The sequence below is a fragment of the Triticum aestivum genome, chromosome 7B, assembly GCF_018294505.1.
Source record: "Triticum aestivum cultivar Chinese Spring chromosome 7B, IWGSC CS RefSeq v2.1, whole genome shotgun sequence".
NCBI classification, from domain to species: Eukaryota; Viridiplantae; Streptophyta; class Magnoliopsida; order Poales; family Poaceae; genus Triticum; species Triticum aestivum.
The window spans coordinates 559,767,667-559,793,430 of record NC_057813.1 but is presented as its reverse complement, the minus strand read 5'-3'; the positions used below and the strand labels follow the sequence as shown (position 1 = coordinate 559,793,430).

The window sequence follows — 25,764 nt, the reverse complement described above, 5'->3', positions numbered from 1 at the left end:
CGTATTGATAAATTCTTTAATATTGCTCTCAAGATCAGAGGTGTTTATATTATTATTATATGTTGGATTACCATAGGAATTACCATAGTTATTAGAGGAATTACTAGGAAAAGGCCTAGGATTAGAATTACCTCTATAAGCATTGTTATTGAAATTGTTTCGCGAGACAAAAATTCACATCTATGGCATCACTATTTTGCTCAATCAAAGTAGACAAAGGCACATCATTAAAATCAATAGGAGCACTTTTATTAGCAACCAACTTCATAAGGGCATCAACTTTTTCACTCAAAGAATTTATTTGTTCTACCGAATTGACTTTTTTTACTAGTAGGAGCTCTTTCGGTATGCCATTGCGAGTAATTTGCCATAATATTGCCTAGCAATTTAGTAGCTTAACTCAAAGTAATTTCCATAAAAGTACCCCCGCGGCGGAATCTAAAAGATTATGAGAAACAAAATTTAATCCCCCATAAAAGTTTAGTATGATCATCCAAAGATTTAACCCATGAGTTGGGCAATTCCTTAGCATCAATTTCATCCTTCCCCGCGATTGTGCAACATGCTGATGTCCAAGTTGCTTGAAATTCATGATCTGGGTTCTAAGGGAAATAATTTTTGCAGGAGGAAAATACTTAGTAATGAAAGCATCCTTGCACTTGTTCCAAGAATTGATACTATTGCGAGGCAAATAAGAAAACCAAATTTTTGCACGATCTCTCAAAGAAAATAGAAATAATTTCAACTTCACAACATCATTGTACACATATTTTTTTGTTTTGCATATCGCATAATTCCACGAATGTGTTAAGATGGGACGCGACATCCTCGTTAGGAGTACTGGAAAATTGATCTTTTATGACAAGATTCAACAAAGCAGTATTAATATCACAAGACTCCGCACTAGTCGTGGGAGGAGCAATCAGAGTGCTAATAAACTCATTGTTGTTGGTATTTGAGAAATCACACAACTTCGTGTTCTCTTGAGTCATTATGACTTCACAACAAGATTGCACTCAAAAATAGATCTGACGAGAAAACAACGAACAAAACAGAGGGCGAATAAAGTGGCAAAATTTTGTGAAGTGGGGGAGAGGAAAATGAGAGGCAAATGGCAAATAATGTAAATTGCGAGGAGATGAGATTTGTGATTAGGAACCTGATTGATGTTGAAGATCCTCCCCGACAACGGCGCTGGAAATTCCTTTTGATGTCTGCTAGAACTACGTCGGTATTTCCCCATAGAGGAAGGGATGATGCATTATAGCGATGGTAGGTATTTCCCTCAGTGATGAGACCAAGTTTATCAAATCAGTAGGAGAACCTCCTCACACCACGTAAACAACACCTGCACACAAATAACAAATACTCGGAACTCGACGTGTTAAAGGGGTTGTCAATCCCTTTCGGGTACGGCGCCTCAAGATAGGCAAATAACATGAGGTAAAAGTGCTAGATAGGATAAATAGATCGCGGAACAAATAAATTGTAGCAAGGTATTTTTGTGTTTTTGGTTTAATAGATCTGAAAATAAATGCAAAGGAAAATAGATCGCAAAGGCAAATATGATGAAAAGAGACCCGGGGGCCGTAGGTTTCACTAGTGGCTTCTCTCGAGAAAAATAACAAATAGTGGGAAAACAATTATTGTTGGGAAATTGATAAAACTTCAAATAATCATGACGATATCCAGACAATGATCATTATATAGGCATCACGTCCAAGATTAGTAGACCGACTCCTTCCTGCATCTACTACTATTACTCCAGACATCGAGCGCTATCCACCATGCATCTAGTGTATTAAGTTCATGGAGAAATAGAGTAATGCAATAAGAACGATGACATGATGTAGACAAGATCTATCAATGTAGAGATAGACCCCATCGTTCTATCCTTAGTAGCAACGATACATACGTGTCGTATCCCCTTCTGTCACTGGGATCAAGCACCGTAAGATCGAACCCACTACAAAGCACCTCTTCCCATCGTGAGATAAATAGATCAAGTTGGCCAAACAAAACCCAAATATGGGAGAAGAAATACGAGGCTATAAGCAATCATGCCTATAAGAGATCAAAAAATGATATGAAATGACTATACAATGATTGTAAAACATCCAAGAATGATAATATAGCAGCATGGAACAATAAAAAATTATAGATACGTTGGAGACGTATTAGGCATCCATTGTATGACATATTACAATCAATCAATCCCAAGATGTGTTCTTTAATGTTTTCTTCTTGCAGTTTGATCTCCATGTGTGAGTAGTTCATTAAGGTATGGGGTGAGGCATGAGCCTTGCAACCCCAGGTATTTGGTGAAGGGATCAATGGAAGTCTTTGACACAACGCCTCCTATGTGTGAAATAATTTTTTTCGTGAAGTATCTCTTGTCTTGTCCGCGATCTTCATCCCTGCAGGTACCTAGGATCATGGAGATTGAGCACCGGTGAGGCTAGGAGCAAGGGGACCGTGAAGTGTTATACCGAACACCAGTGATAGTAATGTTTAGTAGGGTAACATGGATCACATCCTTGGGGATTCATGAGGTGTAGTCATTAAACGCCTAATGCTTTTGTCTGATATTATTATCTTACCTATCGGGGCAACCCCACGAGACGGATAGGGCCTTTCGTAGGACAACTGATTCTTGATGCAGGACTCGTGTTGGTCAATATGTGATACGTCTCCAACGTATCTATAATTTTTGACTGTTCCATGCTATTATATTACCCCTTTTGGATGTTTATGGGCTTTATTTTACACAATTATGTCATTTTTGGGATTAACCTACTAACCGGAGGCCCAACCCGTATTGATGTTTTTTTGCCTATTTCAGTATTTTAAAGAAAAGGAATATCAAGCAGAGTCCAAACCAAATGAAACCTTCGGGAGCGTGATTTTTGGAACGAACATGATCCAGAGGACTTGGAGTGCAAGTCAAGAAGCAATCGAGGCGACCAGGACATAGAAGGGCGCGCCCACGCCTCTTGGGCATGCCCCTGTCTCCTGTGCCCCTCGAGCGGCCACCGACGTACTTCTTCCTCCTATATATACCTACGTACCCCGAAAACATCTAGGGAGCCAACGAAAAACAATTTCCACCGCCATAACCTTCTGTATCCGCGAGATCCCATCTTGGAGCCTTCGTCGGCACTCCGCTGGAGGGGGAATCGACCACGGAGGGCTTCTACATCAATACCATAGCCCTTCCGATGAGTTGTGAGTAGTTTACAACAGACCTTCGGGTCCAAAGTTATTAGCTAGATGGCTTCTTCTCTCTTTTTGGATCTCAATACCATGTTCTCCCCCTCTCTTGTGGAGATCTATTCGATGTAAACTCTTTTTGCGGTGTGTTTGTCGAGATCTGATGAATTGTGGGTTTATGATCAAGCTTATCTATGAGAAATATTTGAATCTCCTCTGAATTATTTTATGTATGATTGAGTTATCTTTGCAAGTCTCTTCGAATTATCAGTTTGGTTTGGCCTACTAGATTGATCTTTCTTGCCATGGGAGAAGTGCTTAGCTTTGGGTTCAATCTTGCGGTGTCCTTACCCAGTGACAGAAAGGGTTGCAAGGCACATATTATATTGTTGCCATCGAGGATAAAAAGATGGGATTTATATCATATTGCTTGAGTTTACCCCTCTACATCATGTCATCTTTCTTAATGCGTTACTCTGTTCTTATGAACTTAATACTCTAGATGCATGCTGGATAGCGATCGATGTGTGGAGTAATAGTAGTAGATGCAGGCAGGAGTCGGTCTACTTGTCGCGGACGTGATGCCTATATACATGATCATGCCTAGATAATCTCATAATTATTCGCTTTTCTATCAATTGCTCGACAGTAATTTGTTCACCCACCGTAATACTTATGCTATCTTGAGAGAAGCCACTAGCGAAACCTATGGCCCCCGGGTCTATCTTTTATCATATAAGCTTTCAATCTACTTTTGTTTGCATATTTACTTTTCGCATCCATATTATAAAATACCAAAAATATATTTATCTTATCATACTATCCCTATCAGATCTCACTTTCGCAATTGGCCGTGAAGGGATTGACAACCCGTTTATTGCGTTGGTTGCGAGTGTCGTGGTTCTAAGTCTGACAGTAGAATGGGGGTAGGTATGGAGAGGCAAGATCCTAGCTATGGAGTAGTTGTACACATGAGTGTTTAGCGAGTTTAGGCCCTTCTCGGAGGAAGTAACAGCCCTACGTCTCGGAGCCCGGAGGCGGTCGACTGATCTCTGTGTATATGAGTTACAGGGGTGCGAACCCTTCTACCAGTGGAGGGGGGTGGCTTATATAGGGGACGCCAAGACCCCAGCCAGCCCATGTTAGCAGAGGGTTAAAGTACATTAAGGTTTGGCGTTACTGGTAACGCCCTACATAAAGTGCCATCATGACCATTAAGACTACTTAATTATAGACCGTTTGGATGCAGAGTAGATCCTGAACTTCTGATGGTCGAGTGAGTCTTCATGGTCTAGTGTCTTCCAGCCGGTCGAGTGGAGCCTCTCTTGGTCGACTGGAAGGTAGCTTCGTCTAAGGATGACCTTGGGCATGGTATCCTGGATAGATCCATGACCTTACCCTAGGTACATAACATCATCATTAGCCCCCGAATGGATCGAGGTTCGAGTGAGGAAGGAGTTGATGATTTTCTCCGACTCATTTTCTACGTTTTGTTTGTGTCGTATCTTGGATCGGCGATCTTCCTTTCGACGTTGGCGTCAACTTTTACTTCAGTCGGCTTGATCCATTCTTATCTTCTGTCGAGTGAACTTTTGAACTTTGGTGAACTTCCGAGCGACGGATCGCGGGAAGGATATCGTCTGACAGATTGATCTGTTGTTAGCGGATTTTGCAGGATCTGAAATTTGGGAAGCGCGCGAAGCGGGGCGATCTGCGGCAATCGGGCGGGATAAGGCATGGACGCCTCGATTTTGTGCCGGCTTTTTCGCCACGTATCGTGTGTGCGCGACTGTTTCGGGATGTGACAGGTCTGCTCGGACCCACTCGTCAGCCACTCGGAAGCGCCCTTATATAAAGCGTCGGGGAAGAGTTTTTGAACAGTGCCTCCCCATTCTCCTCTCTTCCCTCTTTGCCTCCGCCCACAGCGCCTGCTCCCACCTCCGCCTTATCCACCTCTCGAGCGCTTCGCCGGCGATAATGGTGAAGGAGAAGACGGCGGCTCTAGAGCGCGCGAAGAAGGCGACGGCGACGGGGCAAGCGAAGGGGAGACCATCTAGTCGGGGCGGATCTTCGTCGAGGTCCCGCCTGCCGAAGGGTTGGGTCCAAGGGGATTGGATCCGCTCGACCATCACTGAGAAGGACCTCAATGACCTGGCCAATGAGGGACTGATCCCCCACGGGTTAGCGAGGCTCCCGGGGTCCGAGTGTCAACCGCAGCCGCAGGAGGGTGAGTGCGTTCTCTTAGCCACTCACATAGATCATGGTTTCTCTCTGCTGCCGAGTGTTTTCTTCCGAGGGTTTCTGAATTTCTTTGGGGCGCAACTCCATCATTTCAATCCCAATTCCATCGCCTATCTTGCTGCCTTTGTGTCCATGTGCGAGAACTTCCTGGGTTGTCGACCGCACTGGGGTCTCTTCAAGTACATATTCACCTGTCGCTCGCAGACAGTGAAAAAGGCGAGTCCGGACGATGAGAGGACCAAGGTCATTCAGATGTGTGGGGGTCTTGGGATTCAGTTGAGGAACAAGAGCACTTTCCCGACCATGACCCTTCCTGAGTCGGTCAGAGGGTGGCAGTCGACTTGGTTCTACTACCAAAATGAGTCGACGCCGGGGCAGTCGACCGGTCTCCCTCCGTTCTCCATGGACCGAGTGGACAAACCGTCTTCTCTGAAGGTGCTCCCTGAGGAGAAAGCCGAGGTAAAAATGTTGATGGAGCGCGTGGTCCAACTCGTTCGGGACGGAGTGACGGGCATGGATCTTCTCGAAGTCTTCCTTAGGTGGCGCATCCAATCGCTTTAGTTCCGAGGCCACCCGATGTGGTTGTACTGTGGTACCGAAGACACCACTCGGGTCCATCCAGAAGCAGTCGACGATGCCACGCTGGAGAGGTGGGTGGCCGCCATCACAGGGAACAAGGACAACCCTCGAGGGGCTAGGAGGATCCCGCCACTCGACTGTACTTATACGCCGGACACGGTATGACCACTTATCTCCGATTGTGATCTTGCTTTATCCATTCTGCTTTGCTGCAAATTGGTCGATTGATCTTTCTTTTGCTTTGTTATCTGACAGGCCGCCACTCAGTTATACTCGATGCCCAATGGGGCGCAGACGCCGACTGAGGAGGAGGAAGGAAGTGGGGGCGAAAGCCCGGAGGAGTGGGATTTGAATGCTGACGATGACGACGAGGGTGACGATTCTGGTGAGGAGGAAGATGAGGAGGAGGAGGAGGAAGTTGTGCCTCCTCGCTCGGAGAGATGTTCGAAGCTTGTCCATGACCCCGCGACTGAGCGCGGTAAGGGGGTGGCGACCGCTACCCAGTCGACCAAGCGCCCTCGGACGGCTTCTCCGGCGCCGACTGAGAAGGCTCCGAAGCAATCTCGAGTGGCACCGTCGAAACCTGCGAAGGTCTTGCCGAAGATGAAGATGGTGATCCCCACAATCTCAGGGTAATGGTAGTTTTGAGTTTTCCCCGTTTCATGAACCTGTTCTTGGTCGACTCATGGGTCAATCGACTGACTTTTGGAACTGCAGCGCTACTACTTCCGACACTTCGGCGAGGGCCGAAGACCACGAGATGGAGGATGCCGCAACCTCGAAGCCTGGTATGACTCTTGTGATGTCATTTTCAGTCGACTGACTCATTGTCCCTAATTTTGATTCTTTCTGCAGTTTCATCTAACATTGTTATTCACCTTCCTGATGACGACGACGAAGAACCACCACGGCCGAGGAGGAGCAAGAAAACGTCTGCTGGCAAGGCGACTCAGGATGTGCCGGCACCTGAGACGTTGGTCGCGGAGGGAGACAATGTCGCTCGACCCACCATAACTTTCGCAGTGCCGTTGACGAGTGCTCGCCCTTCGTTGTCGAGTGCAGCTCAACCCTCGCTTTTCTCCACCTACCCCGTTCCAGAAGACCAAGCTAGCGCTGCTAGAGAAGCAATACGCCAAGCGGGGGTCATGATGGAGCAAGTGAAGGCAATACGAGAAGCTAGCCAGGTAGCCTATGACGCCAGTTCGGCTCCTCAAAGTAATGTTCAGGTCAGTCGGTCACTGCCTTTTCTGTTAGGATATGATATCTGCAAACTCTTCTTTCTGCAATTCTTAGAGTTTGTCCTACACCCACTGGGTGTGTCGATTGAAATTCCGGATGAGTGGGGGCATGCTGAGTGCACCCACTGGGTGTAGTCCCCAAGGCTATGGTCGACTGCTGGCAGTCGACCATAGGCTTTATGTCTTAAGTTTTTTCTTACTCGTCTAGGTCGAATAGATTCATAGACCGGTGGGGGCACGCTGAGTGCACCCACTGGGTGTAGTCCCCGAGACTGTGGTCGACTGCGGGCAGTTGACTATAGTCTGAAGAACATCTCCCGTTCTTTTTTGTTGGTCGACTGGTCAACTCTAACCGATGAAACTAGTGGGGGCACGCTGAGTGCACCCACTGGGTGTAGTCCCCGAGACTATGGTCGAATGTTTGCATTTGGCCGTAATCTTAGAAACGTTATGATTTTTCCTTACTCACTCGGAAGTGAATCGTCTTTGACATTTGTCGATTGGTTCTTCGTAGAAATCCTGTGACCTTGCGGCTCATTATACTGAGTTGGAGAACAAACACATTCAGCTTGAGCTCGATCTAAAACTGGCTCAAGAGAACTTGACGAAGGCGAAGGAGGAAGATAAAGGTATGCTTGGGAGGCCTTTGACGATTGCCTTTGCCTCTCACTTGCTTCCCAATTTAATCTTCACTATAACTTTGCAGACAAAGTGAGGGATGCCCTGAAGAAACAAGAGCTTGACTTGGCTGAGATGCAAAAAACTGCTTTAGAGAAGACCAGGCTTGCTGATGAGAAGCTGGCTTCAGTGACCAAGCTTGAAGAAGAAAACACCAATCTGAAAGCTGCTCTTGATGCTGCCAACCAGGAGGTCAGTCGACTGAAAAGCGACAAGACCACCCTGAATGACAAGGCCGGTGAATTGAAGAGAAAGAAGAATGATCTAGAGGCTTATCTGGGTGGACTCGCTAGGAAGTTGTTCCTCATGCTTGAAGGTAACCCTTTGTATCAACCAAACCAATTATTTTAATTGTAACCTCCGACTGTTTGTCTTGACTTGGTGGTTGTGATTGCAGAATTCTGTCAGAACTTTGAAGAGGAGACTGGTCGACTGGAAGTAAACCTGGACCCCATCAACTCTTCTATGAAAGATGAAGTCACCATGAACGTGCTCTGGCTTGAATCTCGTGTTGCTGTTGTCATCGATTATCTTGCAAGGCTGAAGGTCGCAACTTCTTGCATCGACACAACACTCTGGCCAAGAGAGACGCTCCAGAACGACCTCGAGTCTCTGATGACTCGACTGAACGAGGTCCCAAGTCGAGTGCAGGAGTGGAAGAAGTCTTCGGCCAGGTGCGGTGCGGATGTTGCTCTGTCTCTGGTCCGCGTTCACTACAAGGATGCACGAGAGAACAAGCTGGTGGCCCTTAGGGTGGCTAACACCAAGAAGCACGACTTCAGATCCTTCATGGAGACCTTCATTGCCGCTGCCACTCGGATTGCAGATGGAATTGATCTGGACGAGTTCGTGGCACCTTCCAGCCCTCCACAGGAGGGGTAAAAAACTTCTGAGCTTGATACTTTAAATTTGCCTCGGTATGCCGAGTGAGTTTTGTAGCCGACAAACCTTAACAGGCCTAGTGCCTGAGCACATTCGATTTTGTTAGGTGTTATCAGAACTTGGATTCGTTGTTGAATATGTTTGCATTTGGTTTGAGGTGTCTTTTGCAGGTTAAAGCGAAGCGCTTATTGCAATCGACTTCTTCCCCAACACACTTAGGCGAGCACTGGGCTGCAGCTAAGCCCCCGAGTGAGAGGTTTGCTCTCCACTCGGTAGGATTTTCACATACTTAGGCGAGCACTGGGCTGCAGCTAAGCCTCCGAGTGGGAGGTCTGCTCTCCACTCGGTAGGAATTCAGATACTTAGGCGAGCACTGGGCTGCAGCTAAGCCCCCGAGTGGGAGGTTTGCTCTCCACTCGGTAGGATTTCAGATACTTAGGCGAGCACTGGGCTGCAGCTAAGCCCCCGAGTGGGAGGTCTGCTCTCCACTCGGTAGGATTTCAGATACTTAGGCGAGCACTGGGCTGCAGCTAAGCCCCCGAGTGGGAGGTCTGCTCTCCACTCGGTAGGATTTCAGATACTTAGGCGAGCACTGGGTGCAGCTAAGCCCCCGAGTGGGAGGTCTGCTCTCCACTCGGTAGGATTTCAGATACTTAGGCGAGCACTGGGCTGCAGCTAAGCCTCCGAGTGGGAGGTTTGCTCTCCACTCGGTAGGATTTCAGATACTTAGGCGAGCACTGGGCTGTAGCTAAGCCCCCAAGTGGGAGGTCTGCTCTCCACTCGGTAGGATTTCAGATACTTAGGCGAGCACTGGGCTGCAGCTAAGCCCCCGAGTGGGAGGTCTGCTCTCCACTCGGTAGGATTTCAGATACTTAGGCGAGCACTGGGCTGCAGCTAAGCCCCCGAGTGGGAGGTCTGCTCTCCACTCGGTAGGATTTCAGATACTTAGGCAAGCACTGGGCTGCAGCTAAGCCCCCGAGTGGGAGGTTTGCTCTCCACTCGGTAGGATTTCAGATACTTAGGCGAGCACTGGGCTGCAGCTAAGCCTCCGAGTGGGAGGTTTGCTCTCCACTCGGTAGGATTTCAGATACTTAGGCGAGCACTGGGCTGCAGCTAAGCCCTCGAGTGGGAGGTCTGCTCTCCACTCGGTAGGATTTCAGATACTTAGGCGAGCACTGGGCTGCAGCTAAGCCTACGAGTGGGAGGTTTTCTCTCCACTCGGTAGGATTTGAATTGGTGGCGTAGCTCGGAAAGAGAGGGTAGCAGTCGACCTGCACCTCGTCTCCCTTGCAGAGCGCATGTTGAACTTGTGGCGTAGATCAGAAGGAGAGGGTAGCAATCGACTTGCACCTCGTCCTCCTTGCAGAGCGCACGTTGTATTTGGACTTAGGCGAGCGCAATGTTGCAGCTAAGCCTCCGAGTTGAAGGCTGGCTTACCACTCGACAGGATTTTGTTGATCTTAGGCGAGTACTTGGACTGCAGCTAAGCCTCCGAGTGGAAGGCTGGCTTACCACTCGGTAGGATTTTATTTATCTTAGGCGAGTACTTGGACTGCAGCTAAGCCTCCGAGTGGAAGGCTGGCTTACCACTCGGTAGGGTTTTATTTATCTTAGGCGAGTACTTGGACTGCAGCTAAGCCTCCGAGTGGAAGGCTGGCTTACCACTCGGTAGGATTTTATTTATCTTAGGCGAGTACTTGGACCGCAGCTAAGCCTCCGAGTGGAAGGCTGGCTTACCACTCGGTAGGATTTTATTTATCTTAGGCGAGTTCTTGGACTGCAGCTAAGCCTCCGAGTGGAAGGCTGGCTTACCACTCGGTAGGATTTTATTTATCTTAGGCGAAACGGATTTCGCAGCTAAGCCTCCGAGTGGAAGGCTGGCTTACCACTCGGTAGGATTTTATTTATCTTAGGCGAGTACTTGGACTGCAGCTAAGCCTCCGAGTGGAAGGCTGGCTTACCACTCGGTAGGATTTTATTTATCTTAGGCGAAACGGATTTCGCAGCTAAGCCTTCGTGTGGGAGACTGGCTCACCACTCGGTTAGGATTTTTTTTACAGACTTGGGCGAATCGGATTCGCAGCCAAGCCGCCCACTGGGGGATTGTTTTGAGTAGACAAAAGAAATAACGACTACAGGGAAGATTATAAATCTCTTGTCTTTGATCAACAAACTACAGAAGTACTTTTATTACAACTCGTTTGAGTGAATACTTAGGTGTAAAAGGGACGGAGAAGTTCCGCGTTCCAAGCTCGGGGCTCGTCGATCTGATGCTCGACATTGTAAAGACGGTATGCTCCATTGTGGAGAACCTTGGTGACGATGAAGGGACCTTCCCAAGAAGGAGCAAGTTTGTGTGGTTTCTGCTGATCCACTCGGAGAACTAAATCTCCTTCCTGGAAGGCTCGACTCTTCACGTTTTTGGTGTGGAAGCGACGCAAGTCCTGTTGGTAAATTGTCGATCTGATCAGAGCCATCTCCCTCTCTTCCTCTAACAGGTCGACTGCATCCTGCCGCGCTTGTTCTGCTTCTGCTTCAGGGTAGAGCTCGACTCGAGGAGCATTGTGGAGAAGGTCACTTGGTAAGACTGCTTCAGCCCCGTAGACCAAGAAGAATGGAGTTCTCCCAGTCGACCGGTTGGGCGTGGTCCTCAAGCCCCAAAGCACTGAGGGAAGTTCGTCGACCCATGCACCAGCCGCATGCTTAAGATCACGCATTAAACGGGGATTCAACCCTTTGAGGATCAAACCGTTGGCTCGTTCAGCTTGTCCATTCGACTGTGGGTGAGCGACTGAAGCATAGTCGACTCGCGTGCCCTGGGATGTGCAGAAGGCTCTGAACTCTTCGGAGTCGAAGTTTGACCCGTTGTCAGTGATGATGCTGTGCGGGACCCCATATCTGAATATCAATTCTCTGATGAAGCTGACGGCATTACTGGCATCGAGGTTCTTGATGGGTTTAGCTTTGATCCACTTAGTGAACTTGTCGACTGCTACCAGCACATGGGTAAAACCGCTTCTGCCTGTTCTCAAAGGACCGACCATATCCAAACCCCACACTGCAAAGGGCCAGACGAGTGGTATAGTCTTCAAAGCTGACGCGGGCTTGTGTGACATATTGGAATAAAATTGGCACCCCTCACACTTGTCGACTATCTCCTTCGCCATTTCATTTGCTCTAGGCCAATAAAATCCTTCTCGGTATGCTTTGGCCACGATGGTCCGAGAGGACGCATGATGGCCACAGGTCCCTGAGTGGATGTCATCAAGGATTATTTGACCTTCCTCTGGCGTTATGCATTTCTGACCAACTCCAGTCGCGCTTTCTCTGTACAACTGTCCCTTTATCACAGTAAAGTCTTTAGATCGGCGGACGATCTGTCGAGCCTCTTCTTCATCCTCCGGGAGCTCTTTCCTCAAGATATACGCGATATATGGTACTGTCCAATCTGGAGTGATCACTAGAACTTCCATGATCAGGTCGACCACTCCTGGGACTTCAACCTCAGTCGGGTCCGTGACACTCTTAGGCTACGGGGCTTCATCGGTAAAAGGATCTTCTACGACTGATGGAGTGTGGATATGTTCCAAAAACACACCACTAGGGATGGCTTCTCTCTTGGATCCTATCTTCGCCAGGTCGTCAGCTGCTTGATTTTTTAGTCGGGGTATGTGGTGGAGCTCTAACCCTTCGAACTTCTTTTCGAGCTTCCTCACTGCATTGCAGTATCCAGCCATAGCTGGGCTTCTAACGTCCCACTCCTTCATTACTTGATTGACCACCAAATCTGAATCGCCGTAGACCAAAAGGCGACGGACGCCGAGTGAAATGGCCATGCGTAATTCATACAAGAGCGCTTCATATTCTGCTTCATTGTTGGAGGAATCAAAGTGGATCTGGAGCACATATCTGAGCTTGTCTCCTCGGGGGGAAACCAAAACAACCCCAGCACCAGAACCATTTAACATCTTAGAGCCATCAAAGAACATGGTCCAATGCTCCGAGTGGACTTGAGTCGGCTGTTGTTGCTCAATCCACTCGGCAAGGAAATCTGCTATAGCCTGGGACTTAATGGCTTTCTTTGCCTCGAATTTGATATCAAGGGGAAGGAGTTCAATCGCCCATTTAGCCACTCGACCAGTTGCATCTCTGTTGTGCAGAATTTCTGACAATGGTGCATCGCTGACGATTGTAATGTCGTGATCAGAGAAATAATGAGCAACCTTCTTCATGGTCATGTAGATCCCATATACGAGCTTCTGATAATGAGGATATCTTTGCTTCGATGGGGTTAAAACTTTAGAGAGATAATACACTGGGCGCTGAACTTTGAAGGCTTTCCCTTCTTCTTCCCGCTCGACCGTAAGTACTATACTGACGACTTGTCCTGTGGCTGCAATATAAAGCAACAGAGGCTCTTTGCTGATTGGAGCAGCAAGCACCAGCTGGGTGGAGAGCAGAGTTTTTAACTCGGCAAACGCTGCATCAGCTTCTGGAGTCCACTCGAACTTGTCTGCCTTCTTCATTAGTCGGTAAAGGGGCAACGCCTTTTCACCGAGGCGAGAGATGAATCGAGTTAACGCGGCCAAGCATTCAGTAAGCTTCTGGACGTCGTGCACACGCACAGGGCGTTTCATTCGGAGTATGGTGCCAACTTTTTCTGGGTTAGCATCGATTCCTTGTTCGGAAACGAGAAAACCGAGTAACTTTCCGCCAGGTACTCCGAATGTGCACTTTGAAGGATTGAGCTTGATAACATACCTCCTGAGATTGGCAAATGTTTCAGCTAAGTCAGTCAACAGGTCGGAACCCTTTCGCGACTTGACCATGATATCATCCATGTATGCTTCCACATTCCGACTGATTTGAGTGAGTAAACACTTTTGAATCATTCTCATGAACGTGGCTCCGGCATTCTTGAGGCCGAATGGCATAGTGATATAGCAGAAGCACCCGAATGGAGTGATGAAAGCTGTTTTGATTTCGTCGGGCCCATACAGACGGATCTGATGATACCCGGAATAAGCATCTAGAAAAGACAATCTCTCGCACCCTGCGGTCGAGTCGACAATTTGGTCGATGCGAGGGAGAGGAAAATGATCTTTCGGGCAGGCCCGATTGATATGTTTGAAATCAATGCACATACGAAGGGAATTGTCCTTTTTGGGAACCATAACTACATTGGCGAGCCACTCGGAGTGGTATATCTCCCGGATGAACTCTGCTGCAAGGAGTTGAGCCACCTCTTCGCCAATGGCTTTTTTCTTCTGAACGGCGGACCGTCGAATATGTTCTTTAACAGGTTTTGCTTTTGAATCGACTCTAAGGCGATGCTCAGCCAGTCCCCTGGGAACACCCGGCAAGTCAGCTGGCTTCCATGCGAAGATGTCCCAGTTCTCACGGAGGAACTGGATGAGCACTTCTTCCTATTTAGAGTCGAGTGTTGTGGAAATATGGGTCGGAGCTACATTGGGGTCAGTCGGGTGGATGTGAACTGGCTTCATCTCACCGGACGACTGAAATGCTGACTCTATGGCGGGCTTCTTGGCCCGCAGTAAATCACTCGGATCTGCATTCTTCTTGTATCCCTCTAGCTCTACCACTGTTATCTGGTCATCCGCAATCTTTGAGCCTTTCTGGAAACACTCTTCTGCTTTCTTCCGGTTGCCAGTGACGGTGATCACGCCTTTGGGGCCAGGCATCTTTAACTTGAGGTACACGTAACATGGTCGAGCCATGAAGCGGGCGTAGGCTGGTCTTCCCAAGATAGCGTGGTAGGCGCTCCGGAAATCCATGACTTCAAATGTCAGCTTATCTTTGTGGAAATGCTTTGAGTCGCCGAACACCACATCTAGAGCTATTTGGCCGAGTGACTCAGCCTTCTTTCCTGGGATGACTCCATGAAAACTCATGTTGCTGGAACTGAGCCTAGACATCAGAATGCCCATTCCCTTGAGCGTCTCTGCTTACAGTATATTCAACGCGCTGCCGCCATCCATCAATACCTTCGCCAGTCGAGTGCCTTCGACGACCGGGTCGACCACCAGCGCTTGCCTTCCAGGGGTGGCAATATGAGTAGGATAGTCAGACTGGTCGAAAGTAATGGGATTTTGCGACCATCTCAGATAGTTTGGTGTTGCCGGGGCGACCATATTAACCTCACGGTTGATCACTTTCAGTCGACTTTTGCTCTCTACATCAGCAAAAATCATCAGAGTGGAGTTGATATGAGGGTACTCTCCATCACTGTCCTCCTTGTCCTCAGCCTTGCCCGACTCCTTCTCTTTGTCTTTCGGCTGTTTCCCTTGAAACTGCTAGATTAAGAGCCGGCACTGGCGAGTGGTATGCTTTGGGTAGATGAAGTTACCCTCTTCATCTTTCTTCGTGTGGATATGACACGGCAGATCCATCACATCATTACCTTCCTTATCTTTTACCTTCTTGGGGTTCCAAGATCCTTTGGGCTTCCCTTTGAATTTGCCTGTGTCACGGCCAGAGCCTCTCCAGGAGCTGCTGGCTCGGCCTTCCGCTTTTGCTTCCGACTGGAGTTTCCTTTATCCGACTGACTCGGCTTGTACTTGCCGCTCCGGAGTCGGTCCTCTTCTTCGCCGTTGGCATACTTGGTGGCTATTTCCATCATTCGACTCAGGGTCATATCTCCAGTTCGACCAAACTTCAGGCTCAACTCTCTGTTCTTGACGCCATTCTTGAAGGCGCAAACCGCTTGATGATCTGACACATTCTCTACAGTATGATGCAAAGTGATCCACCTCTGGATGTAATCCCTCAGTGTTTCACTCGACTTTTGAACACAAACTTGTAGCTCATTCAATCCGGTAGGTCGCTTGCAAGTTCCCTCAAACGTCCTGACGAACACTCAAGAAAGATCTTCCCAGGTGTAAATGCTGCTGGGAGCTAACTGATTAAACCACGCTCTGGTCGAACCCTCTAGCATAAGTGGCAAATGTTTCATGGCCACCTCATCATTACCGCCACCAATCTGAACAGCCACTCGGTAGTCTTTGAGCCAAGTTTCAGGCTTAGACTCTCCGGTGAACTTACTCACCCCAGTCGCCAACCTGAAGTTGGGGGGTATCACTGCGGCTCTGATCGCTCTGCTAAAACATTCTGTACCTGAAACATGGACTCGGCTGCTCGTGGGCACATCTCTGTCATGACCACCTCTATGAGCTCTGTTTCGGTCAACCAAACCTTGCACGATGATGGATCTCACGTCAAAGCCTGGCTCTCTAGGGTCGACTGGAGCTCTCCGCCCAACACTGAGCTGGCGTTTGTCATCTTGCTGCTGATGGGCGTTAGACCCACTTCTCGGAGGAGGAGTGGGCACTCGACGCCTGTCATCACGACCCAATCGGTCATCATAGTGGTCCCGCCGGCCTTCACGTCCCACGCGCCTCGGAGGCGACCTTGGACTGTGAGCCGACTGAACAGTATTCGCAGCGACGGATCGACTGTGAATCCTGTTGCGCGACTGTGACACAGCTGAATTCTGATCTCCCGCCGCCCGGAGCAAATCTCTGATCTGCATCAAGCCTCTTCCAGCCTCTGACTGAGAGGGCTGAATTGACTCCGCTATGCGGGCTGCAGCTGCCAAATTCTGAATTGGGGTTCGATATACCTGAGTTGGTTGCGGAAAGAGCTGGCGTCGGTTGGAGTTGGTCACTCGTTGACGCGCACGCTCATCGAGTGCTCGCTGGAGGTTTTCCAGTCGAGTGCGTTCAGCCAGGTTGGCTAAACGCGCCTCTTCCAGGGCACGAGCCTCAGGTGTTTCTCCTGCAATGGGAGTATGCAGGGTATCCATGTTCCGGCGGCGAAGTTCTTCCTTCTGCTGGGAAGTGAGCGGCTCGGGTTGGTACTCTTCATGGGCTTGAGCGGGGTCGTCTTCATCATCCATCCCGTCGCCGCGGGGGAAACCGGGAGGACTACGGGGCCCGTTGACCATCAGGACCTCCGCCGCTGGATCACTGCTATCGCACTTGGATGCAGTCTCTATGGAGCCAGTCGACAGTTCGAACATGTCGTAGAGAGATTCGTCGGGCTCAATCGCCGCGACTTGGGTGGTGGCCGATTGGCGAGCCACTGCGTGTCTCACCCATCCCTGGAGACTCGACCGACCAGAGCGCTTGCGCTGGTGGGAGACAGGGAGGGAGGACGGCGCAGGAGTCGACCGGTATGGAGTCGACGGCTGCCGCAACAATACGCCACGGACACACGCCCGAAAGTGCGTCGCCCCGCGGACGGGGAGCGCGTCGATGTCTAGTGGTGCCTCCTGGAGCCAAGCGGAGTCGTCGGCGATGAAAGTGAGCGCACCGAGACGGATCTCGTGGCCTTCGACCAGAGCTCTGCCGGAAACCATGATGAAGGCGATCGGACAAATTGCAACTTCTCCAAAAAAGTCGCTAAGACACCGGCCCCACGGTGGGCGCCAACTGTCGTGGTTCTAACTCTGGCAGTAGAATGTGGGGTAGGTATGGAGAGGCAAGATCCTAGCTATGGAGTAGTTGTACACATGAGTGTTTAGCGAGTTCAGGCCCTTCTCGGAGGAAGTAACAGCCCTACGTCTCGGAGCCCGGAGGCGGTCGACTGATCTCTGTGTATATGAGTTACAGGGGTGCGAACCCTTCTACCAGTGGAGGGGGGTGGCTTATATAGAGGACGCCAAGACCCCAGCCATCCCACGTTAGCAGAGGGTTAAAGTACATTAAGGTCTGGCGTTACTGGTAACACCCTACATAAAGTGCCATCATGACCATTAAGACTACTTAATTACAGACCATTTGGATGCAGAGTAGATCCTAAACTTCTGATGGTCGAGTGAGTCTTCATGGTCGAGTGTCTTCTAGCCGGTCGAGTGGAGCCTCTCTTGGTCGACTGGAAGGTAGCTTCGTCTAAGGATGTCCTTGGGCATGGTATCCTGGATAGATCCATGACCTTACCCTAGGTACATAACATCATCATTGAGTTCTTTGTTTGTTTGTGTAGGTGCGTGGGACTTTTGAGGAGCCTCCTATTGGATTGATACCTTGTTTCTCAAAAACTGAGGGAAATACTTACGCTACTATTGCTGCATCACCCTTTCCTCTTCAAGGAAAACCAACACAAGCTCAAGACGTAGCAAGAAGGATTTCTGGCGCCGTTGCCGGGGAGGTCTTCGCTCAAGTCAAGACATACCAAGTACCCATCACAAACTCATCTCCCTCGCATTTACATTATTTGCTATTCGCCTCTCGTTTTCCTCTCCCCCACTTCACCCTTGCCGTTTTATTTGCCCTCTCTTTCCCAATCTCTTCTCTCTTTTGCTTGCCCTTTCGTTTGCTCATTTGGTCGGAATAGATGCTTATTTATTGCTAAACAGAACCTAAGATCTATGGATCCTCATCCGCTTGCTAATCTTTTTAAGAGATCCAATTATGATGAACCAATTGCTAGTGAGTTTTGTGCACTAGATTATCTTTATAAAGCTTTGCTTGAAATTTGTGAATCTGAAAATTATGATGAAGAAATTTATGAAGAGATTCACGATAACTCTTTGAATAAAAAGCATGATTGCAATGATTTTACTATAAATTCTCTTGATGTCAATTGTGCTAATAATATGCAAAACCCTAAGCTTGGGGATGCTAGTATTTCTATGTCTACTACTTGTTGCAATAATCATGATTGGGGTGATTCTTCTTATGATCTTGAGAATTTATTTAAGCCTCATGATGAATATGAGATTGATAATAGTGTTTGCAATATTATTGAAAGTGGGTTTGCAAGAGTGTCAACTTTAGATCCCACATATTTGGATAATGTTCAATCTTATGAAATTTTTGAGAAAAGTGGGTTTGGAAGAGTGTCAACTTTAGATCCCACTATTTTGGAAGAGTGTCAACTTTGCATGCATGTGGATCGTGTTGAGAATATTTTATGTGATAGCTATTTTGTTGAATTTGCTTATGATCCTACATGTAATTATTATGCGATAGGAAAATATGGTTGTAGAAATTTTTATCTTACTAAATTACCTCTCGTCATGTTGAGATTGCTATCGTCTATTTCTTCTTCCTTGCATATGCTAATTTTTGCTTGCCTTGAAAATTTGTTTGCTTATAATATGCCTATGCATAGGAAGTATGTTAGACTTATATGTGTTTGTCACGTGTTTTATGATGCTCTCTTTGCGCTTCAATTCTTGTCTTTCATGTGAGCATCATTAAAATTATCACTACCTAGCAAAAAGGCTTTAAAGAAAAGCGCTTGTTGGGAGACAACCCAATATTTTTCCTTTCTGTTATTCAATAAATTTTGCATCTACCTTCTGTTTAGATGTGTTTTTATGTTTTAATTAGTGTTTGTGCCAAGTAGAACCTATAGGATAACCTATGGTGATAGTTAATTTGATTCTGCTGAAAAATAGAAACTTTGCGCGCACGAAATAGTTTTGTTAAATCACAGAAACGTTCTTTTGCCTTGATTCTTTTTTATGCTGATCAATAGATAAATTTTCCAGGACTTCCTTTTTTGGTAGGATTTTTAGAGTTCCAGAAGTTTGCGTTAGTTACAGATTGCTACAGACTGTTCTGTTTTTGACAGATTCCATTTTTCGTGTGTTGTTTGCTTATTTTGATACATCTATGGCTAGTAAAATAGTTTAAACCATAGATAAGTTGGAATACAGTAGGTTTAACACCAATATAAATAAATAATGAGTTCATTACAGTACCTTATGTGGTGGTTTTGTTTTCTTTCACTAACGGAGCTTATAAGATTTCCTGTTGAGTTTTGTATTGTGAAGTTTTCAAGTTTTGGGTAAAGATTTGATGGACTATGGAATAAGGAGTGGCAAAAGCCTAAGCTTGGGGATGCCTAAGGCACCCCAAGATATTCAAGAATAGCCAAAAGCCTAAGCTTGGGGATGCCCCAGGAAGGCATCCCCTCTTTCGTCTTCGTTCATTGGTAACTTTACTTGGAGCTATATTTTTATTCGCCACATGATATGTGTTTTGCTTGGAGCGTCGTGTATGATTTTAGTATTTGCTTTTTATTTTACCCCAATCATCCTTGCTATACACACCTTTTGGGAGAATCCTACTTGATTAGAATTTATTAGAATACTCTATGTGCTTCACTTATATCTTTTGAGCTAGATAGTTTTTGCTCTAGTACTTCACTTATATCTTTTAGAGCATGGCGGTGGCTTAATTTTGTAGAAATTGCTAGTCTCTCATGCTTCACTTATATTATTTTGAGAGTCTCTTAGAACAGCATGGTATTTGCTATGGTTATAAAATTGGTCCTAGAATGGTAGGCATCCAAGTTGGGTATAATAAAAACTATCATAGGAAGTGAATTGGATGCTATGATCAATTTGATACTTGATAATTGTTTTGAGATATGGAGGTAGTGATATTAAAGCCATGCTAGTTGGCTGATTATGAATTTAAAGAATGCTTGGGTTGAAGTTTGTGATTCCCGTAGCATGCACATATGGTGAACCGCTTTGTGATGAAGTTGGAGCACACTTTTATTTATTGATTGTCTTCCTTATGAGTGGTGGTCGGGGACGAGCGATGGTATTTTCCTACCAATATATCCCCGTAGGAGCATGCGTGTAATACTTTGTTTTTGATGACTTGTAGATTTTTGCAATAAGTATATGAGTTCTTTTGACTAATGTTGAGTCCATGGATTATACGCACTCTCACCCTTCCACCATTGCTAGCCTCTCTTGTACTGCGCAACTTTCGCTGGTACCATACACCCACCATATACCTTCCTCAAAACAGCCACCATACCTACCTATTATGGCATTTCCATAGCCATTCCGAGGTATATTGCCATGCAACTTTCCATCGTTCCGTTTATATGACAAGCATCATCATTGTCATATTGCTCTTTGCATGATCATGTAGTTGACATCGTATTTGTGGCAAGGCCACCTTCATAATTTTTCTACATGTCGCTCTTGATTCATTGCATATCCCGGTACACCGCCGGAGGCATTCATATAGAGTCATATCTTGTTCTAAGTTTTGAGTTGTAAGTAAATAAAAGTGTGATGATCTTCATTATTAGAGCATTGTCCCAGTGAGGAAAGGATGATGGAGACTATGATTCCCCCACAAGTCGGGATGAGACTTCGGACTTTACAAAAAAAAAGGGGGAGAAAGGCAAAAAAAGAAAGACCAAAGAAAAAAAGAAAGAAAAAAATAAAAGAAAAAAATGAGAGAAAAAGAGAGAAGGGACAATGCTACTATCCTTTTACCACACTTGTGCTTCAAAGTAGCACCATGATCTTCATGATAGAGAATCTCCTATGTTTTCACTTTCATATACTAGTGGGAATTTTTCATTATAGAACTTGGCTTGTATATTCCAATGATGGGCTTCCTCAAAATGCCCTAGGTCTTCGTGAGCAAGCGAGTTGGATGCACACCCACTTAGTTTCTTTTGTTGAGCTTTCATACATTTATAGCTCTAGTGCATCCGTTGCATGGCAATCCCTACTCACTCACATTGATATCTATTAATGGGCATCTCCATAGCCCGTTGATACGCCTAGTTGATGTGAGACTATCTTATCCTTTTTGTCTTCTCCACAACCACCATTCTATTCCACATATAGTGCTAAGTTCATGGCTCACGCTCATGTATTGCGTGAAAGTTGAAAAAGTTTGAGATTACTAAAGTATGAAACAATTGCTTGGCTTGTCATCGGGGTTGTGCATGATTAAATACTTTGTGTGATGAAGATAGAGCAACAGCCAGACTATATGATTTTGTAGGGATAACTTTCTTTAGCCATGTTATTTTGAGAAGACATGATTGCTTGATTAGTATGCTTGAAGTATTACTATTTCTTATGTCAATATGAACTTTTATTTTGAATCATTTGGATCTGAACATTCATGCCACAATAAAGAAAATTACATTGAGAATTATGCTAGGTAGCATTCCACATCAAAAATTCTGTTTTTATCATTTACCTACTCGAGGACGAGCAGGAATTAAGCTTGGGGATGCTTGATACGTCTCCAACGTATCTATAATTTTTGATTGTTCCATGCTATTATATTACCCCTTTTGGATGTTTATGGGCTTTATTTTACACATTTATATCATTTTTGGGACTAACCTACTAACCGGAGGCCCAACCCGTATTGCTGTTTTTTGCCTATTTCAGTATTTCAAAGAAGAGGAATATCAAACGGAGTCCAAACGGAATGAAACCTTCAGGAGCATGATTTTTGGAACAAACATGATCTAGAGGACTTGGAGTGCAAGTCAAGAAGAAATGGAGGCGGCCAGGAGATAGGAGGGCGTGCCCACCCCTCCTGGGTGTGCCCCTTGTCTCCTGGGCCCCTCGAGCGGCCATCGACGTACTTCTTCCTCCTATATATACCTACGTACCGCGAAAACTTCCAGGGAGCCAATGGAAAACAATTTCCACCGCCGTAACCTTCTGTATCCGCTAGATCCCATCTTGGAGCCTTCGCTGGCGCTCCGCCGGAGGGGGAATCGACCATGAAGGGCTTCTACATCAACACCATAGCCCTTCCGATGAGTTGTGAGTAGTTTACGACAGACCTTCGGGTCCATAGTTATTAGCTAGATGGCTTCTTCTCTCTTTTTGTATCTCAATACCATGTTCTCCCCTTCTCTTGTGGAGATCTATTCAACGTAAACTCTTTTTGCGGTGTGTTTGTCAAGATCTGATGAATTGTGGGTTTATGATCAAGTTTATCTATGAGAAATATTTGAATCTCCTCTGAATTCTTTTATGTATGATTGAGTTATCTTTGCAACTCTCTTTGAATTATCAGTTTGGTTTGGCCTACTAGATTGATCTTTCTTGCCATGGGAGAAGTGCTTAGCTTTGGGTTCAATCTTACGGTGTCCTTACCCAATGACAGAAAGGGTTGCAAGACACGTATTGTATTGTTTCCATTGAGGATAAAAAGATGGGGTTTATATCATATTGCTTGAGTTTATCCCTCTACATCATGTCATCTTTCTTAATGCGTTACTATGTTTTTATGAACTTAATACTCTAGATGCATGCTGGATAGCGCTTGATGTGTGGAGTAATAGTAGTAGATGCAGGCAGGAGTCGGTCTACTTGTCGTGGACGTGATGCCTATATACATGATCATGCCTAGATAATCTCATAATTATTCGCTTTTCTATCAATTGCTCGACAGTAATTTGTTCACCCACCGTAATACTTATGCTATCTTGAGAGAAGCCACTAGTGAAACCTATGGCCCTCGAGTCTATCTTTTATCTTATAAGATTTCAATCTACTTTTATTTGCATCTTTACTTTTCGCATCCATATTATAAAATACCAAAAATATATTTATCTTATCATACAATCTCTATCAGATATCACTTTCGCAAGTGGCCATGAAGGGATTGACAACCCCTTTATTGCGTTGGTTGCGAGTTCTTTGTTTGTTTGTGTAGGTGCGTGGGACTTTTGAGGATCCTCCTACTGGATTGATACCTTGGTTCTCAAAAACTGAGGGAAATACTTACGCTACTATTGCTGCATCATCCTTTCCTCTTCAAGGAAAACCAACGCAAGCTCAACAGGTAGCAATATGTTATTTGGACACATCCCCCACTCCGATACGAAGCAAGTACCTCTTGATGGGGGACTTCCCGAGCACAAACTAATATCATTTTTATCCCAACACCAATACATGGTTGTAAGCATTAAGACCTCATCCCCTTACCTTATTTTTATTATAAGTGTTGAATCACAATTTGCTTGCTGATTCGGACAAAAGCCATATTTGACACTTTCGCAAAAGCTTGCTAGAGACCATTGCTTCAAGGGAATCTTCCTCTCGTGGGTTCGATACTCAGGTTCACCTCTGGAGAAATAGGTATGGGATACCCTTTCTTGTTCCAATACCAGATCAATAAAAAGGAGATATCAAACTTCCATCCACATGTGGCCACACCATGCTGGGGTACTTATCCCAGATAGCAGAGGCAACCCCATGTGCGAACTGTGTTTGGGTTGTTGTCGGATGATTATTGGATTTAGCACTGGTTGCCTTGTATGATGATTCAATCATCTCAGATAATCTTTCATGCTGGCATAATGTTGTGAACCCTCTTCATCGTGAGATAACTTCTGCGCCGACAGCCGGTGTTTCTACATCACAATACATAAAAGAACACACATCACAATATTGAAAGTGAGTGTAATCCAGAAATTTTAGCGCTTTAGCATGACAACGCTGAAATAGATGAACTTGATACTTGTAGTGTATGCACGCCTTTTTCCTCAAACATACTCCTGGACCATCACGAAAGACGGTGTTCCATATGACCATCGCCGCTCGTATGGATGGTTGTATGGACTACCAACTGCACTGTCGGATCCACCTAAACAACCTTTATAAAAGGCCCAACACTAGAAGAGCAACACACGAGGTCACACATCGCCATCTCTGTAGCAGCCATCCCCCTAAACAACCTCAACATATATTGACAGAATACTAAAAGGTTAGTATGGAAACGACAAGAAGTGTTCTTTCCGAGGTCACATGGAGATATTGACAAGATACAAAATGGTTCACTATACACCAAGAAGTGGTCTTGCTGAGGTCACATGAAAAGTTTTGAGCAAGAGTCAGTATCCTAAGAGGACTGATGAGCAAGAAGATATGAGTGAGATTCTATATAAATTTGTGTATGATTTTGTCATATAAGCCATGCTATGTACACAACTAGATATGTGTCGTGCTCTCAGTGTTATGTGCAAGATACCAAATTGAGCAAGGTGTTGATCAAATGGACCACAACAGCGGAAACTATCATTAAGTTCTTGAGAAGTTCTAAGGAAATATTTATCGTAAATGGACATGATGAAGAGCTTCGTTGTAAAGTTTTACATTGATGCATGCTCATTGTAAGGAGTTACATTGATGCAAACTTCACCATTGGTCCAGATGATCTTCAATTTCAATCAAGGTTTTGTGAATACACAAAATAGTGACACAGTAAGTTGGAATTGTTCTAAAGTAGAAAACTATGGCGGATTTTACAACAGAGGCAAAGTATACCGCCGCTTTGGAAGCGACAATGGAGGGTATTTGAACTAAATACGTTCGTCACCGAGCTTGGTATGGTTTCAAGTGGGCTTGTGCAAATGGAGCACTATTAAGAGTAGTGACGCCATAGACCGGGCTAAGAAGCCAAGGTCCTACCAAGAGTTCAAACTTATACAAAGTTGATTCCACATAAATTATGAATTTTGTGGAGCGCGGAGATACAGAGCTATGAAAGATACACATGGACCTGAAGATGTTAGATCCATTGACGAAGTCTATACCATAAGCAAAGCATAAGCAACACAGGAATGCCATTGGTGTTAGAGAACTTATGCAACTAGATTATTAACTCTAGTGCAAGTGGAAGACTATTGGAAATATTCCCTAGAGGCAATAATAAATGTTATTATGCTATTTCCATGTTCATAATTAAGTTTATATTTCTATGCTATAATTGCATTGGTTCTTGAATATGAGATTTGAAGGAAAACCCAATTGCATGTGTGGAAACATAAACACCAAGATGATCCCTAGTCTTGCTAGCTCATGTATCAATGATGATCTTGGTTTCTTGATTATGAGCATTGTTATTGTAACAAGGATGCTATCAATAATGAGAACACATTGTTGGCAGAACAGTGGTGTTGGTTAGACCCAACTTATGAATTACTGAGATATATTATTGTTGTTATGTTGTCAGTATTTTCATATAACTTGTTCATGATTTATCAGTTACTTAGACCATCAGAATATCATATGCCAACATACCAGATGGTTACTTTGGGGTTACCGGATGTCACTCTGTAACTAGATGTGAATAAAGGTGACTTTTGGGTATAGCAGAAACATATGTCTTGGTATTGA

General features: G+C 45.7%; 1 pseudogene; it reads right to left on the bottom strand.

Annotated features, from left to right (window-relative positions):
- LOC123158166 (uncharacterized) overlaps window positions 1-24,180 on the bottom strand; it is a 34,866-nt pseudogene extending 10,686 nt beyond the window's left edge.
- Window positions 24,181-25,764: the final 1,584 nt, after the last annotated feature.